Raw genomic sequence first — 18,648 nt, 5'->3', positions numbered from 1 at the left:
ATTCTCTCAATACTCAAAAAATAAAATAAATCTTACCTTTCATTTCTCTTCAGCTGAGATGCCATAAAAATCATCCAGCTCAACACTCAAAATTGAAAATGGATGCTGGAGCATGATAACAGCCAAGAACAGTATGAGAACATTCTGGAATCATAGAACTTTCTTCCAACCTTTTTTTTTTTTTTCAAAAGCAAGATCATTGACTGCTCTGTGAATCCCACAGCTTGCTGTGTTTTTTACTCCTCTTGAAGAAAAATGAATAGCTAATTGTGTGAGGAACGCCTGACTCACTTTATTTTGAGAATCTGGACACTGGTCTTTCCGACCCATGGAAGTGTGGCTCCCATCTGTTTCTGGGGGTCAGCCCTAGTCCTAACCCAGGCAGGAGCTCAGCTCTGCACCCTCTCTAGTCCAGGCCTGGCTTCCTGCCTTTCCTCATCTCTGCTGCTTCTCTTTTCCAGTGAGTGCCCTGTCTCCAGCCTTGCTGTTGTCTTTTCCTCAGGCCCTGGGCTCTTTCCTTCAGCTTGGGGAATCCCTCCCTCAGTCTTTTCATGTTATGGTTTCTACTCAAATGTCACTTCCTTCCAAAGATGCCCAGGATCAATGTTTGAGGTAGACTACCTGCTGTATACAAACTCTAGCTTATTTTCTCACAAGTCTTTTAAATTTTTTTTAAAAAATTATTTCTTATTATCTTTCAAGATATGCATACTCATGTTTAGATATGCATTTGAGCACAGATACCTTTAGAGGCCAAAGGTGTTGGATCCTTTTGAGCTAGAGTTACAGGTAATTGTGAGCTGCCCAACACGTGTGCTAGGAAGGAAACTACATCCCTCTGAAAGAACAAGCCCTCTTAACTACAATTTCCAGCCTGAAATAATTTTTGAAGGTAAAAGCAAGGCTAGGGAGAAGGCTAAGTAAAGTACTGGCCATGCAAGCATGAAGATCTGGGTTCGAATTTCTTGAATCCACATGGAAATGGATACTGTAGTTGCATGTATTTGTATGTCTGTAATTCCAAGAAACCTATGGCAAGATGGGTGGCAGAGACTGGAGGATCCCAGGAAGCTTACAGAACAGCTTGGTTAGAGTGTGCAGCAATGGAGAAGAAGCCTTATCTCAAACAAGGTAGAAAATAAAGGCTAATCCTCAAGGTTGTCCTCTGACCTCCACGCGCACACGCACACGCACACACACACACAAGAAATATATTTTTGTTTGTTCATTTGAAGTTCAAGGGTGGTTTTTATTCATTTGGCTCAAGGTATATATTTACTGGTCAGAACATGAGGTAAGGAATTGGGGTCCCAATCATTTCGTCTACTAATGCATCCTGAAGCAGGGCTTGGTTATAACTGGGGAGCTGCTGCTGAGAAATGGAACTCTCTCCTGTGCACACATGTATTGCCTCACCAATCCCTGTCCTAGGTAGCATGGGTTCACCTTTACAGGGAACTGTGGCCAAGATCACAAGTCACAAGTAATGTCATTGTTCATTCTATCAAATCCTCCAGTAGAAAAACATCAGCCAATTGTGTATTTTGCAAAACTTTTTATGTCCTGAGCCTTAAAGTCTATTTTATATATTTCTATTTTCTCTTCTAATTCTAAAATATTGTGTCTGATCTTTATCTAATCCCAAGATCTTCTTAACTCCTCAAGTCACAGTCCCAACTTTCAGTGAATACCCTGAGTTCTCTCATTCCCACCTTCCCACACAATCAAGATGGTCACTAACTGCTCGTGAGTGGCAACCTTTACTTTTCCTTACTATCGGGTCTTTCTGAATGTCTTCAAAAAAGCTAGCAAAAAGCCATATGGTTTAGGCTTTAATGGTCCTTCCTTGCCTAGAATTTTCATTTAAAGCAGTGATTCTCAACCTTCTAATGCTGCAACCCTTTAACACAGTTCCTCATGTTGTGGTGACTCTCAATTGTAAAATTATTTTTGTTGCTGCTCCCTAACTGTACTTTTGCTACTGTTATGAATCATAATGTAAATATCTGCATTTTCCGATGGTCTCAGGTGACCCCTGTGAAAGGCTCTATGACACCCAAAGGGGTCACAACCTACAGGTTGAGAACAGTGAATTTGAAGATTAAGGAGACTGGAGTTAGTAACCAAGAGAAGCCTTCCAGCATTGACATTCTTTAAGAGCCTTTTGGAAGGCATCCCTTTCCCTCTAGGTGGTCTTTTTCAGAGTTCTGTGTCTTAAAGAAAAGGACAGTTGATCTGTGAGCTTGTCAGAAAGTGGGTTGAGGTCAGGCTCTTGAGGTCCTGGGAGTTCAATAGCCAAGGTTTTCAAAAGCGGGTTTCTTGCTCTGCTCTTTCTTGTCCTCACCAGGGGAGGAAGGATGGCCATTGTTTGCTTTTGTTTTGTTACACAAAAGCTGGACCTGCCTTGAAGGGAAGAAAGAGGTTCAATGTCCTTGGCCCTGAGCCATACTGGAGGCCTGAATGGAGCCTTGGGGAGCCTCTTCTTATCCTGGTAGGGGAGACCTCTACCTCAGCCACAGAAGAAAAGAAATAGTTGTCCCCAGTGCTCACTTGGTGGCACAAACAGAAGCTCACAGCCCCATGGAGGTGAGGGCAGGCCTGAGCCCCCATCTCTTTGAACCAGGGTAGGGAGAACACTGAGCACTGAGCTGGGCTTTTGGAAACACAACAAACCCAGTGATTTATATTCATGAGGGGCCAGACCCAGAAAAGCTTCTGGAGGGCACACATGGTGGAACTCTTTGATTTTTCAGAGTCCAAACCTAATGAAGACTGACTTAGCAGGCCCTTCCTGTGAGAACCAGAGTCTAGAAAGCTGTGTTCTTCATGAAGGTAATTTGCTTTTAAACTGGGGCTCAGAAGCAGAAGGTTGAAAGAAGGGTAAAACAGGTACTGTGGTGTGATGACATAAGCTGTGGGACATTTAAAATGTTGAACTAGAAAAACATAAATCTCTGCTGCCAGTGCCATTAGAAGCTGGGATTAAAAATTAAATGCTTTCTCAATGGCAGGAGCAGTTGTCTGCCTCTCTTGATCATCTCCAGATCTGGTTTGAACTCAGGTCATCCCATGATAATTATATCTAACCCCACTACCACATGCTCCACTCGCCAGCATCTCTCGCCAGCATGTCCCTTTGTGTTCTTTCCACTGTGAGATCCATCCCTTAAGCTGTTCCTTACTTCATGTCATGGAGGGTCCCAGTCAAAACCTTCTAGCTGTCTGTTTCCATACTATCTAAGAGCTTCGGTGTGACCTAAGAGTGCCTTCTGTGAAACAGGAGAGTCCACTGTGACTTGGAAGTACCCACTTTGACATAGGGGGGTTTACTGTAACCTGGCAGTGTCCATTATTACCTGGGAGTGTCCAGGGTGAGCTAGGACTGTCCACTGTGATCTGAGAATGTTCTCTGTGACATGGGAGTCTTCACAGTAACCCAAATAGTGCCCACTGTGACAGGAGAGTGACAGGAGAGTACTCACTGTGACCTGTAAATGTTCTCTGTGACCTAAGAGACCTCTGAATTCTGGTAGTGTTCATAATGACATGTTCACAGTGACATAGGAATGTCCATTGTGGCCAGAGAATGCCCTCTGTAACCAAGAGGATCCTTCTATGAACTAAGAGTGGTCATAGTGACCTGGGATAGCCATAACAGTGGGCAGGAATGACCTATTGATGTAGCCAAGGAGAGTGTAATAGAATGTCTCTCAGAGAATCCTATTGTAATGGACTTCCTCCAGCACACCACTTTCCTTTCTTTTTTTTTTTTTTTTTTTTCAAATCTGAAGGGAGACTAAACCTCAGGGTGCCTGAGAAAATCAGGTCCCTGTGACTTGGTTGTGGTACTCATCCTTGAAGCTTTTTTCAAGAATGTGAATGTTTTCTTTTAATTTTGCCAATATTTTCAAGCTGACACGTAGTAGTTGCATGTACTGGTGGGACACCTCCACGCAGGTGCACAATATGCGCTGATCAGATCACAGCCACCGACATATCTGTGGCCTCGAGGGTTTAGGATTCATTGTATTGGGAACCTTTGAAATCCTCTCGGGTGGCTGTTTTGAAATATTCCAAATTGCCATAGGTACTTTCTAGTCTACAGATGCATCCCTAGACCAATCAGCCATTTTCTCCTTGTGCCCATCATGAGTAGATGAAGAAGACATTGGAATAAACTGACTGATACAAGTACAGACAGACAACGGCAGCATGTCCTCATTCAAAGTGGGTGTTAGGGAAAAAAAAAAGATGGCTCAAGGAATTTGAAGAGTTGAGTCCAATCCCTGCTGCCCATATAAAGTTGGAAAGAGAGACCTGGCTCCACATAGTTGTCTTTTGACTCTGTCATGCATACAGGCCAAAGCACATGCCCACACACTGTGCATGCACACATCACTTAGAACATTAAGGTGGACACCATGGTTTCTCTCTAGAAAACCAAAATTGTAGCTGTAGTTGCTAGAGCCTTGAGTGGAGGTAAGATAGTCCACCTTTCTACCAAATGCTTGCCCGCCTTCATATGAGTTCCGGGTATGGAGGCTCAAATGGAGAGTGGCAGTAATGCATCCAAATCGAATTACCTGCTGTGATTACATTTTCTCCCACTCACAAGGTAGTTTACAACATATCCTGCTTTCATCAGCCAACATCATGAGCATCACTGCAAATTGTAACAGTTAACAATAGGAAAGACGCATGCAGCGAAAGCTCTGCATAATCTCACTGCCTGACTGTCAGCAATTATGTGCATTAATTAAGTGGTTGGTTCAGAAGGGATGTTGGGGCTCTGTCTCACTCACAGCATTGGTTTTCTGCTCAGCCTGTTCATGTTCATTTGTATATACTTCTTGACTGTGCACCTAAAGGGTATCTCAAAGGATTTGGGACCATCATAATGGCATGATCCTGTATGATACTGCATGAGGGGACACCATGGTCCCATACATTGTCCTTCCACTTTGGTTTGGAACAAACAGGATTACAGTGTAATTATTTGTAATTTGGATTAAAAAATTAGAAATAACTTGAGCTCATATTTCAAAGTAATTTACACTCATACACTTGCCATCTTTCAGACATCTCTATGCCTCAGTTTCTTCATAAAAAGATAAAAATGCACTAACCCTAAGGAGTTAATGTAGCAACAGTGCAATGTAATTAAAAGGTGGTACATAGCTCATTACCTGGCTGCCTTGAGTGTTCAGTAAATCATGTCTAGTAGTATCAGTAATGAGAAGATACTTTGAACAGCATAAGCAACATGGTGTGTTGTAGAACACCGTTAAAGTAAACAGAAAACAGGTTCTTATCATGGCTCCTCTTAGCTACTTCAACCTTTATGTCACAAGTTCCATTTGCCATGCAAGATTGTTTGAGGACTGACTGTGATGACTTATGTAAAAGCACCTTGATTTGTGTACATACACATACACAAATGAGGTCTGTGGAAAGAATAAAATAAATTACAGCATGATCATCCATCTACCCATTAAGCATATGTTTACTAAAATTTACTCTTCTAGAAACGTCCTTGGGTACTGAGCATATCAAGATGAAGCCTATCCTTATCTCAGGAAGTTAACAGTGTGGTTGAGAGGGGGAAAACAAAGAGACTGTGAGAAGGAGAAAGAGAGAGAGAGAGAGAGAGAGAGAGAGAGAGAGAGAGAGAGAGAAAGAACAACATTAAGGATGTCCTAAAAAAGCCTGAAGGAATCATATTACTTACACACACACACACACACACACACACACACACACACACACGTACCTTAATTGAAATAATACCACTTTGGCTGACAATGATGGCATAGGCTAACAAAAACCCCAGAACCCATCCTAAGAAAGCTCCTTTAAAGAAACTCCCCAAACTGTATAGACTATCACTGTTTCCCAAGATTGTCTCCCAGAAGTTGAGGTTAAGGCCCTATTGCCGAAGACACCACTTTGGACACAGGGCTCAAAAGATGTAACCCAGATCTGACCTTAAAGCTTCCTCTCTAAGGATTAGTTTTCCTGGTACCAGAAGGCACTGTGTAAGCTGCCAATGGAGGGAAACAACCAACAGTTCTACCTGAGTGTGACATCTGTGAACCACAACCACAGTATGATATATGTGAACCACAGCAACGACCACCATAGCAAGATAGCCCTAAAAGTGCAATGGTGGTACTTATATCTTGGTAGCAACCAATAGGTATCTAACTGTACTTTAGGCCCAGTCAGTAAGAGGGAAATCATGCCTGGCACTGAAAACCTACCCAACTCCCCAGGGCTAGTGAAGTCACGGATCTTAGAGCAAACTGTACTCCCACTACTTTACTAAGCCAGCATAATCCTTAAGTGCATTCTAAATACATGGTGATTTGAATAGGCATGGCTCCCCAGAGACTCATGTGTTTAAATACTTGGTTGTAGGAAGTGGTACTATTAGGAGGTGTGGCCTTATTGGAGTAGGTGTGGCCTTTCTGGAAGAAGTGTGTCACTGTGGAGGTAGACTTTGATGTCTCTTATGCTCAAACTATGCCTAGTGTAGCAGTCTCCCTCTGCCTTCTGAGGATCAAGGTTTAGAAATCTCAGCTTCTTCTCCAGTACCATGTCTGTCTCCACACTGCCATGCTTCCTACTGAGATGATAATGGACTAAACCTCTGGAACTGTAAGCAAGCCCCAACTAACTATTTCCCTATATAAGAGTTGCTGTAGTCATGGTGTCTCTTCACAATAACAAAACCCAAACTAAGACAAATACATATGCTTATACACACAAATAAAGGTAGCTTTCACCTCTTATCAAAGAAGCTTTCCTTGTCAACAAATGGAGATCATTACAACAATTGCTGGCTAACTGATCACAGTGTGGCCAGTCTCGGCAGATGCATCTACAAAACAGCTCCTGCACCTAAAGCTCTGGGAACATCTCATAAAAGCCTGTGAAACATTGTGAAAGCCAAAGGACCAGGCTATCTGCTGTGAGATTGTGTCTTTTGGAAATGAAAAGGAAACTTCAGCCATGATACATCAACAATATGTCTATTAGTATGAGTTCTCTAGAGGAATAGAACTTTTAGAATGTACATACATAATATGTATATCATATATATTATTTACACACATATATGTAATGTATATATGTATATATTTATTATATATTAAATATATATTCCTTTAATATATATATTAAATGAAGTCATGGGACTTTGACTGACAATGATGCTTCTAAAAGGAGTAAAAGTGTGCCTTCACACTTCAAGTTACTTAGCAAAGAAAAAAAAAATCTCATAGGCACACCTAGCCATTTGGGTTTTAGTTACTTCCAGATGTAGTCAAGTTGACAACCAAGAATAATCATCACAATATGGCTGCCTAAACAAGACTTGACCAAGGACAACATTGATAGCAGGATGACATTAAAGGGAGAAATATCACAGGGCCCTATCTGTAGACAAAAAATTAGAGGCCACTAATGACTGCTAGGAGAGGGAGAATTAGCCTCTCCCAGGAAGGTGACTCCTAATTGGTTATCCAATTCCAAGTTATCATTCCTGGAACATGTGCATGCAAATAACAGTAAATGGTCCCATTTATATATTTATGTATGTAACAAAAATAATAATAAGAAAGATGCCATCAATTTGAGAGGCTCTGAGAGAAGCATTAGAGTAATTGAAGGGAAAAAAAAGAACAGAGAGAAATTATATAATTGTAATTAATTAAATGTAAATTACGTAGCATGTAAATTAATTAATGTAAATAAATAAAATTACAAAAAAAAAAAAGAAAACTGATGACCGAGAAAACCTACACTGTGAGGAAAAGCTGAGTAGTGAGAGCTGCTAGCTTCAAAGCCTTTACCTTTTCTTTCACTGTGGAAAATGCTTTTTTTTTTTTTTTTAAAGACGTAACTGTGATACAGGCAAGTATGTGCCAAATGAATAGGTACATGTGTTCAACTGTCTGCCTGGAATGATGGAGGTGTGACTCGAGAAAGAACTGCCAGGGGTGGGAACCACAGAAGGGAAAGCTGTTATCAGCATCCCAGGAGCCCAGAGAAAATGCCCTAGGTAAAGGGAATGCCTAGTGTCAGATCTCAAGGCAGCAAAGAGCTGGCCACATCCAAATTGAAAGGAATCCAGCACTAAGTTGGGGGCTGATCCGCAGCATAGGGGTGGCTTGGGGTAATCTGCATTCACAAACCTGCATTACTCATTCACATAAGCACTTACCATGTATTTATTGAGCTTCCATATCTGTCAGGCACTACTGAGGACCAGGATATCTCAAATTAACAGGCTGTGTCTGTTAGTATACCTATGCATCCTACATGACTGATGGAAGGATGGGAGTGAGAAAAATGGCCTGAAACCGAAAGGAAGTAATTCATGCATGGGTTTGTATATGACTCAGACAGAAGCTGGCAAATAATTAGAAAATCCTTCCGAAAAATGTGCAATATTAGGCTGGATCTGGTAGCAGGAGGTTCTCTGTGAGACTGAAGCCAGCCTGGTCTACAGGGTGAGTTCCAAGACAGACAGAGAGAGCTACATATTGAGACCCAGTCTTGAAAAAAAAAAGCAAAAACAAAAACAAAAACAAAAAAACAACAAAAGTTAAAACAAAAAGACAAAGAAAACAAATAAAAACTAAAAGAGAAAGAAAAAGAAAGAAAGAAAGAAAGAAAGAAAGAAAGAAAGAAAGAAAGAAGGAAAGAAAGAAAGAAAGAAAGGAAATGAGCAGCATTGCAGGGCCCAAAATCCAAATGTTAACAAACTTTGCACATCTGAAGTAGCCTAGGAAAAGGCCAGAACAAAACCAGTGGGGGTGGGGAGCAGCCCATGCTTGTCCTCAAGCCAGCTGGCTCATCTCCTCATCCTCAATCTGGCCTGCTGGCTCTCATTTGCCTCTGATGTAAGCCATCAGTAATTAAATCATGGCCCTGACTCTGTTGCTAAAATGGACTTGGGTTTTTAAATAGATGCCCTGCCTGGCAGACTCTTGTGGGTCTGGGCTTTTCATCCAGTTCTGATAAGCTCCTTGCTACCCACTGCTCCTCTCCTCTCTCTGCTCACTGCAGTCTGTAAGCTGGTTCCTTGGAACTCACTGGTGCAGGCAGCAACACTGAGTCATGCCAGAGCCAAAACACATCACCAAGTTGCTTAGACCAGGAGGGGATGGGCAGTCAACCTTTGCACTGGATCAGCTTGCCCACTGAGGGCTGGCCAGAAAACTGTATGATTTTACAAGATTTGCAGTGGTAACAGGAGCCTATAGCTGCAGTCTCTGCTCAGCACATTGTCCATTTTTTCTCTCTGGTTTTGAAAGGAATTTAATAAGTACATGTCATCGAGAGAAGAAAGATTCATACAGAGGCCCATACACATTCCTTTGCTTCTTTCCATGCCAATAGTAATTAATAGGTATCCAGAGTTCACTATATCCTGGGTTCTAAGCTAAGATCACCCTTACTCATAAGTAATAGCATCATCTCATTCAGTCCTCCCCACACTCACAGGTGAGAGCTGGAAGCTTCACACCCAGTGCTTTGCAATGAGTGCACACAGCACCAGGTTCTGAGAACAGGACCCTGCCATGGAAGCTAGCCTCTGAATGAGTGCTCTGTCAGGCTTCTCAGTCACGTTCTGCAGTTGCTCTGCTCATTTGATTTGGTGGAGAGCCTTGTACCTGTCTGTCCTTCCCGACCATCAAAACAGCATGTGGGAGCCTGTCAAAAAGCTTCAGCACCCTCACCCCCAGGCATGAGAAAACAGAATCTGAAAGCTTCCATGATGCCCAGAGAAGGCACACAAAGAAGTCATGGCTTTGGAGATCTTCCTCAGAGACATAGCTCTTGAAACGAGGAATGCCTTTCAGGGTCTGGGGAGATGACTCCTCCTTTGGTAGTCTTTGATGTGCATGAGAATCTGAGTTCAAACCTCATGTGAAAAAGCTGGGATTAGTGATGCACCCTTGTTCCCAGCTGTGGGGGAGGTGGAGACAGCTGGATCTCTTGGGTTTCCAGGCTATGTAACTCAGCCTAACCACCAAGCTCCAGGATAATGAGACCCTGTCTCACAAAACAAGGGGACATCTCTGGGGAATCACACACACACACACACACACACACACACACAAACACTTCAGGGATATCCAGTTAAGTATCCCAAGTCCCTGGAAGAGAAACTGGGGCTTAATGAGTGACTCAACCCATCCACCTTCTAGACCCTGGAAAGCTAGAGCAGGCTCTTATGCTCTTTGGACAATAGCACCAGGGAGAAAATGAAGGCAACTCTCACCTTCCTGATCACTCTTTCCTCCCCAAGCCCTGTCCTAGGTCTCAGGCCCCAGGGAGCTCTGCTGTTCTACATGCAAACCACCAAGAGACCAACAGGACTGCGGGTGGCTTCAGGTCATCATCAGCATGCTGCATTCCTTACTCTTATTAAATTTGGATCCAGCCAGGAAGATGGAAGAAAAGGCATTACATTCAGAGAGTTGGTATTTTTCCTCCTGTTAAATTGAGCTGTGGGAGGTGCGATGTGCTGAACTGGTACATTTTAAAAGACAAAACCCCTAATGTTTTAAGGAGTGTTTTCCCCCCATTAACATGTTGCTTAGCAACATTTTTACAATATCAGCAGCTGTGTGACTCAGAGCTGAATGAATGTCTACAAGTGCAGAAAGAGCCAACGGGAGAAGTGCAGGGCCCTGGTAGCACGCTGCCTTTGTTGGGGGAGCTGGGGGTGACCTCCAACCTGTAACAGAGGTGGCCAGTGCTTCTCTCCAGTTTAGCTAAGCATCCTCAGCTGACGACTTTGAGAGTTGGGTCCTGCTTTTAAGCCACATAATTTTTTTTCTCAATTTTTATGTGATGAAAAGCTTCAAATACATACAAAAATAGAACATGTTGAGGGTTGGTCTGGCGCTTTGTGTTCTCATGGTAATTACTGGCCTCCAATCAGGTTGCTGCCCGAGAGCATGTTCTCATGTACACCTGTCCTTGCCTAAGAAATTATTTCTGGTCTACCAATAAAAAGCTGACACACCTGTGCAAGGTGAATGGGTTAGGTGTGGCTAAGGTTTGAAGGTGTTGAGGACAGGAGGATCATGGGAAGGGGAAGCAGAGAGGTACTGGAGGAAGAGGAAAAAGCAGGGGGTCATGAGTTATCATGGAATAAAAAAAGCACATGGCCGGATCCGGCATGGTTGGAAGAAGAGACCCAGATGAGAGCACTAACAAGTATTTATGGAATTATGGATGGGAGGTAGCTTGGGCTGGGCTGAGAGGTAAAGGTAGCTTACAGGGCTAATATCTGTCCAGTCCCAAGTAATATAAGGCCATGCTAAAACACAACAGATGTCTTTGTCTTAATTGAGTATGATAGCGGATTAGATAATACCATCATAATAATTATAGGGCAAATAAGAAACATTATTAGCCCAATGCCTTTTATTTTCTGCAACAGAATAGTGTAATGAACTCCTTTATCTCTGTCATGAAGCTTTATCATTTTTCAACTCCTGGCCTATCTTGTTTTACCTACTTCCCTTATTTCATCCTTGTTGGAAGCAAAGATGACTCAAACTTCCATCATTTCATCTGTAGATATGTCTGCATCAGTCTCAGAAGAGAAGGGCTTTGTAAAAATAAAATGCAATTATGACGTCCCAGCAAACCAAACGTTAACAGCTGTCTTGAGGTGTCACCTAAGGATGAAGGAGAGATGCAGCCTCCAAGTCTCTCACAGTTGCTAATTTTGCATTTCAAGGAAGACCTTAGTAAGGGAAAACAAGGTCACTTCTATGTGCTCCACTTCACTTAATTAAAAGTAATAACAATAACAGAACAGAACCCATGCAGTATGCCCTGTAAAGCCTCCTGGAATCAGAATAAAATATTTTTAAGGGTTTGTTTGTTTGTTTTTTAATTTATTTTCAAATAATTTGGGTCTAGAAATTTGGAGGAGCAATGGGAGATGGCTCAAGAGTTAAAAAGCACTGGCTGCTATTCCAGAACACTGAATTTTGTGCTCACAAGCAGCAGTCTGGAACTCCTGTCCTGATGGCCTCTACAGACACCTGCACACACACACACGCACATGCACACATGTGCACACACTCACACACACAAAAGAAAAGAAAAACTAAACTTGATCATATTGAGAATTGATCTTTTGGTGAAATAACCAACCAGAGTGGTTTTTTGTTTTGTTTTTTAAATTTATTTTGTAAAAAATACATAAAGGTCTGGTTGATGCTGGCAGATGTTTGATGATAGATCCCTTGATGTGTTAATTCATTGCAGATTACAAAAGAGTGTTCATGTGTTCCCCAGATCCTGCTATATGAAAAATTTACCTTCTCCTTCTATTTGTGTACCAAGTAGTATGGTTCCCTGAAGAGAGGATAAGGAAAATTTTCTTTGCTGTTGGCCAGTTTTCAAAGCTATGGACCGGTTGACCCAAGCTGAGCAGCTGAGGCCTGCTGGGTGCTGTAGCATCCTTTGATTTCGACACCTTCACATGTCATTAGCTCTGCTGTTGTGGACGCAGCATTGCAGAAGAGTGCCTCTTCCTTTTGCCCTGAGCCTTTCATCCAGGTTTCTCTGTGCTTGGGGAACTAGGAATGGTTCATCAGCAGTTTCTTTGTGAGTCCTACAATGTGCCTACTGAGGTTCTACTCTCTGGAAAAAAAAAAATGACCACTTCATCTAAGGCTTTGAATTTAATTGCTTGAAATTATGTAAAACAGTCTCTGGTGGCTTTAAATGTCCTCTCTTTTGAAAAGTATCCACACATGTGGTTTCTTCTAATTCTTATGCATTTGCTTGTCTTTTATCTCATCTAGGCAAGTCAGTGGCTTGTCCATTCATTTTATTATTGTTATTTTATTTATTATTATTATTGGTTTTCTTCAAGATAGGATCCCTCTGTCTTGAATCTCTCTGTGTAGCCTTGGCTGTCCTGGACTCACTTTGTAGACCAGGCTGGCCTCAAATTCACAGAGATCCACTTGCCTCTGCCTCTTTGAGTACTGGGATTATAGGCACATGCTGTCCCACCCAGTTACGTTATTTTTAAATAAGTGATTTTTCCAGTTATTTGTTGGTTCTAGTCTTTCTTCACTTTCTAATTTAATTCTGCTTTCATGAAGTCCTTCTGTGTTCTTTTGCTTTGCTTTGCTTTGCTTTGTTTTGTTGCTCTAGACCTTGAGTTGTTAACTCATTTACTTCCAGGATTTAAGTTTATTATTATTACTTACTTTTTCCCTAAGTGATGCCATCAGTTCTGAGTTTTTGTGTTTTTATCATTATTATTCATTTTTTCCTAAGTTTAAAAGCCAGTAAAAAAATTGTCAATTCTTTTTTAGATATATTTACTTTATTTTATTTTACTTGCATAAATTTTGGCTACATGTATGTCTGTATATCACATGCATGCTGAGCTCCTCGAGTCATGAAGAAGGCAGTGGATCCCCTGGAACTGGAGTTATTGACAGTGGTGAGCCATCACGGAAATCAAACCCAGGTCTTCTTCAAGAGCAGCAAATGCTCCTAACTGCTGAGCCATCTCTCCAGTTCCTTACCATAACTCCCTGAGTAGTTCCATAACCCAAAGGTTGACTTAAAAAGGTATGTGTGTGTGTGTGCGTGTGTGTGTGTGTGTAGGGGGAAATGCATGTGTGTCTAGGTATGCTCACCTATGCTTGCATGTGTGCAAACCAGAGGTCAGTGCCAGGCATCCTACTCATTCTCTCTTTTATGGAGACAAGAACTGTCACTGTTCCGGAATGTGCTGTTTCTGCTACACTGGCTGACCAGGGAGCCAGGTGTCTCCTCCATACTGAATTTCCAAATATGTGCCACATTGTCAGGCTTTTATGCCAGTTCTAGAGATCAAACTCAGATCCTCTCACTTGCAAGGCACCATCTGAGCTATCTCCCAAGCCTTCGAGGGCTATTTTTAGGTCGATGTTATTTTTTTCTGGTTTGACTTTGCTGTAGCAAGACATTAGCTTCTGGGCAGCACCTTCATCTCTGGAACACATAAGACTTTTCCTGAAGACTGTGCTATGATCAAGTTAATGAACACGTCATGTGTACCTGAAGTAGAGGCACTGTCTGTTGTTAGAGCCCATAACTCATTACTGTGAATATTGTTGTGACTCTGTTGCCTTCTGTATCCCAGCTGGCTTGCATTTCACTTGATCTTGCTTCTCATGTGGTTTTGGCAGCTCCTCTTTGCAGTTTCCAAATTCTATCTGCTTCTCGAGGTCAGCAGTGCTGTGCTCTGAGCCTGGGGATGTAAATAGTGGACATACCTTTACCCAAAACTGGCACCCTGGCATAGCCTCACTTTCTTTGACACCTTTACACTTTGGCTTATTGCTGTGTTTTGTTTTGGTTTGGTTTGGTTTGGTTTAGTTTGGTTTGGTTATCAAGATAGGATTTCTCTGTGTAGCCTTGGTTGTTCTAGACTCACTTTGTAGACCAGGCTGACCTCAAAACTCTTTGAATCTTCAAATGCACTCATGATTTCTTTCTTCTAGTTCATTTGCCCAGTCCTTCCTTAACTTCCTCCATACCATGACTCTCTTTGAAAGATGTCTGAAGCCAACAGCATTTTCTTTTCTTTGTTTTTTTTAACTACTCAGACAAAATTCAGAATTTTTTTTTTTGGCTGTCATTAGTTGAAAATGCAGTTAAATTTATCCATATGATTGATATTTGTCTTTTTCTGTCATGCTGGTTTTCAAAGATTTTTTAAATAAAAAGTATGTATATGTGTATGTGTATGTGCATGCGAGTTTGTGCAGGTGGATATAAGTGTTGCAGAGTCCAGAAGTGATGGCAGATTCTTTAGAGCTGGAGGTAAAGGCATTTGTGAGCTGCTCCATGTGGGTGCTAGGTAGTTCATCTGCAAGAGAAACAAGTGCTCTTAATTAATGAGCCATCTCCCCAGCCTCTAAAATGTCAGCATCAATATTGCGTTGTCAGAGTTTTAAAAACTGATGTGTGCATGTATGTATCTATCAATGAGTTTGTACATGGGTGGGTTTTTTTGTTTTTCTGTCATGTAGATTTAAAAACAAGATTTATTGAATTTACTTTTCTGTATTTTTAATTTACATATTAATGAAAATGCATGTTCCTATCTTATTCATAAATTTTGTGGCTGTTTTACAGTTCTTTATGTAATGCCCTTAGGCCCTATTTATTTATCAGAGGTATTTTCTGTTGTTCCTCAGCAATAAAACCCACAAAACTATATGGTAACATTTTACCTTCATTTCCTTCTGGCATCTAACTGAAAGATTCTTTTATTCATAATTTGTGAGGACAAGGAAACTCTCAGCTTGTTCTTCATGGGCTGTGAACATTCCCCTTCTGCTTTTCAAAACAACATCTATAATCTTATCTCATACTATATTCTCCCTTAATAAGCATCATTTATTATTAACTTTAAAATATATGTGCAATGCTCACCATTAGTCCTCATGTCAACAGAAGTCATAACCCTTAAGTACTTTTCTTTCTTTCTTTTGAGATTATGATATAATTACATCATTTACACCTTCCCTTTCCACCCTTCAGAGCCTCTTATATACACCCTCCATTTCTCTGCTTCAAATTCATGGCCTCTTTTTCTTTAATTGATGTTCCATATAAACATATGTGTGTATGTGTGCATATAACAACAATATAAAATAAATACACACACACATATATATATTCCTAAATACATAAGTGAATCTACTCAGTCTGTATAATGTTACATGTCTATATGTGTCCAGGGTTGACCTTTGGTATTGGATAACCAATATGTGTGTTCTTCCTTGAGAAAAACTATTTTTCCCATTCTCACAATTTCTTAGTTGCCTGTAGCCTGTGTCTAGGGCCAGTGGCCTTATATATTTTTCTGTATTTTCTGTATTCATGTATTTTTCTGGGCTAGAGGGATGGCACAACAGTTAAGAGCACTTGCTGCTCTTGCAGGGGACCCAGATTCAGATACCAGAATCCCCCTCATGGCTTACAACTGTCCATAACTCTTAACTGCAGTGGGTCTAGTGCCTTCTTCCAACGTCCATGGGCATTGCCCACGTGTCATACACAAGTCCGTAAGTATATGCAGGCAGAACACTCACACATAATATAGATCTAAAATAATTTTATGATTACACTCCTTATGGGTATGTGGGCCCAGGCAGCATGGCCTAACAAGTGGGGATCAGAGGGCAACTTTCAGAAGCTGCCTCTTTCCTCCTGTCATGTGTGATCTGGGGCTGGAAATCAGATTGCCCCTCTGTGGCCAGCACTGAGACCCACTAAGCTAACTCCACTACCCTCCCCTGACCTCTTACAGGTTCACATCAGAATGCCTGTTTTTATACTTGAGAGTCAGTTTGATTATATATAAAACATACAAAAACAAAACAAAGACAAACAAACAAAAAACCATGACAGCTTACTTTGTTTTCTTTGAAACCAGAAAGTCTTACTCCAGTATATGCTAGAGCTAAAAAATCAGTTGAAAAATATAAAAATAAAATTGGTCATTGAAAGGAACAGGCTAGCTTTACAGGTTTCTTTAGAAATTTTATACCCCATGTTAAACTAAGTTTTCCCAGTACTTTTCCAGAAAGCAGGATGAAAGGAGGAGCAGATGAATTGAGACAAGACCCACCCTGTTGCAAAGGAATGCCAAAGGTCTCCACCCCACTGTAGAGGACTGAGATAGAGTTGCCTAGCAACCGGGGGGGGAGGGGAGTGACTGGACTTGGGCACCTAAAATAGACCAATCATTTCAAAAAGTCAACTACCCTAACCAATCCAATGTTGCCAAGCTCACAACTCCCGCATTTCCTGTGCTTTTCCCTTTAAAAACCCCGGGTTTCTGTCTCTAGGGGCTGTTCCTCGCTGGTTTGTGGGGCAGCCATATTGCACAATGTCTTGAATAAACCTCTTGCAATTGCATCAATCTGGTCTCCTGAGTTCCCTTCATCTGCCTTTCTGGAAATTAGGCTCCTGCTAGACCTAACAGCCATATTCCTGTTTTCATTTTTAAAAATGTATTCTTTTGCAGACTTGCTAGGCTGCCCAGGTGGCCTTGAACTTCTGGCTGTAAGCCCTCTTCCTGCTTCTACTCCCACAGCCAGGCTGTGGTTCAGTCAGTTCATCTGGCACATTTTTCTTTAAGTTTAGTGGAGATACACGAATGTATCCTTCTTTTCATCGTTCCATTTAATTCCACACTGGACAGTGTTTCCTTTCAACCAATAGTACTACATCTGTCTTTAGGAAAGTTTTCTTCACATGTGTTTTCAGTTTTTGTCTTTCCATTGCTTTTGAGGGCTATCACTATTTCCCTCCTTACACACCTTTGCTGGACTTCTCTATTTTTCATTTTCTTCCTTACCTTTTATTGGTCTTTAGCTATATGGTATTTAGTTTATCCATATATTCTAGTTCATTCTTTATTCCTGAAATGAATTTTCTTTTATTTATAAGCATCTTCTATGTTGTTTTTACCTCTTTTAGAATTTCAATTTTAATTCTGGTTCTCATATTTTTTTTTGCATTATCTTTGATTAATTATTCTGCATTTGGCCTTCCAACAACTTTGAATAAGATTTAGATTTGGAACCTGTTCTTTTCCTGTAGCTCAAGCTGGCCTGAAACTCACTCACTGCAATTCCTAAACCATCCTCAAACTCAACATCCACTTGCTTCAGGTTCCTGGGAGCTGGATCACAGATGGAAGACCCCATTCAGTTTTCCTGTTTTTAAGTAACCGAGAGACACTCAGAAACAAATATAGCATACACACACACAAAAAAAAACATACGCTTATAAACACACACATATTCTCTCTTTCTCTCTCTCTTCTCTCCTCTCTCCCTTTAGACAGCAATGTAGTCCCAAGATAATAATCCTCTGCCGACCTCTCATACTTTCAATCATTACCTACCATACCTGTTCGGTTTAATTTGCATTCTACCCCGTTCAGTAGATCAGTTCAGTTCTGGGAGGGTGCTTCAGTTGCTCAAGATGAGGCATCCTTGGGCCTCCCTGCATTTCAGTCTTCCCAAACTTTACATCAATTCCATGTTCTTACTAGTAAATTGGGGGTTATAAAAAATATTCTAATGTCTCCTATTTCTAAATTTTTCTGACATACTTTCCAATTATTGTCTAGCTGTGATCCTGGAATATTCCTGATACAAGAAATGCTCTTTGGTTTCTGGGATCTCAGGGAAGAGCAGAAATATTGGGTGAAGGTTGGGTGTCATTGGACTCCTGTCTGTAAGGTGTAGTGTCAATGGTCAACTTGATAGAATCTAGAATCTGTCACCTGGGAAGTGAATCCTGGGCATAAGTTTGGTATGAAGGGCTTTGTTGATTTTTTCGATTAAAGTGGGAAGGCTTGTCCACCATGGGTGGTGTGATTCCCTGGTTGAGGCTCTGGGCTGTGTATATACAGAGAGTGATCTGAGCACCAGCGTGCACTCACTTACCACTCTGCTGCCTGACTGTGGACGTGATGTGGGCCACCTGCTTCAAGCTCCACCCGTTCAGCTTCCCCGCCACAAAGGACTATGCCTTGATGTGTGAGCCAGAATAAAACCTTCCACCCTTGAGTTGCTTCTGCTA

At 41.4% G+C, this 18,648-nt stretch overlaps 1 long non-coding RNA gene across 3 annotated transcripts in view; it reads right to left on the bottom strand.

Moving 5' to 3' along the window:
- LOC132646295 (uncharacterized) overlaps positions 1-18,648 on the bottom strand; it is a 387,482-nt gene that overhangs the window by 231,949 nt on the left and 136,885 nt on the right. The window contains exon 5 of one of the 3 annotated variants that reach the window (XR_009584433.1): positions 12,247-14,911. The exons of 1 other annotated variant lie outside the window; for it this stretch is intronic. This is a non-coding gene — a long non-coding RNA (uncharacterized LOC132646295). Of the gene's footprint in view, positions 1-12,246; positions 14,912-18,648 lie in introns of those variants that run through there. One more of the 3 variants, XR_009584435.1, reaches the window with a different exon arrangement.

The sequence above is a fragment of the Meriones unguiculatus genome, chromosome 11 (genome assembly GCF_030254825.1).
Source record: "Meriones unguiculatus strain TT.TT164.6M chromosome 11, Bangor_MerUng_6.1, whole genome shotgun sequence".
Classification (NCBI taxonomy): domain Eukaryota; kingdom Metazoa; phylum Chordata; class Mammalia; order Rodentia; family Muridae; genus Meriones; species Meriones unguiculatus.
Note: the sequence above shows the minus strand (reverse complement) of the source record. Positions and strands in the feature narration are given on the sequence as shown.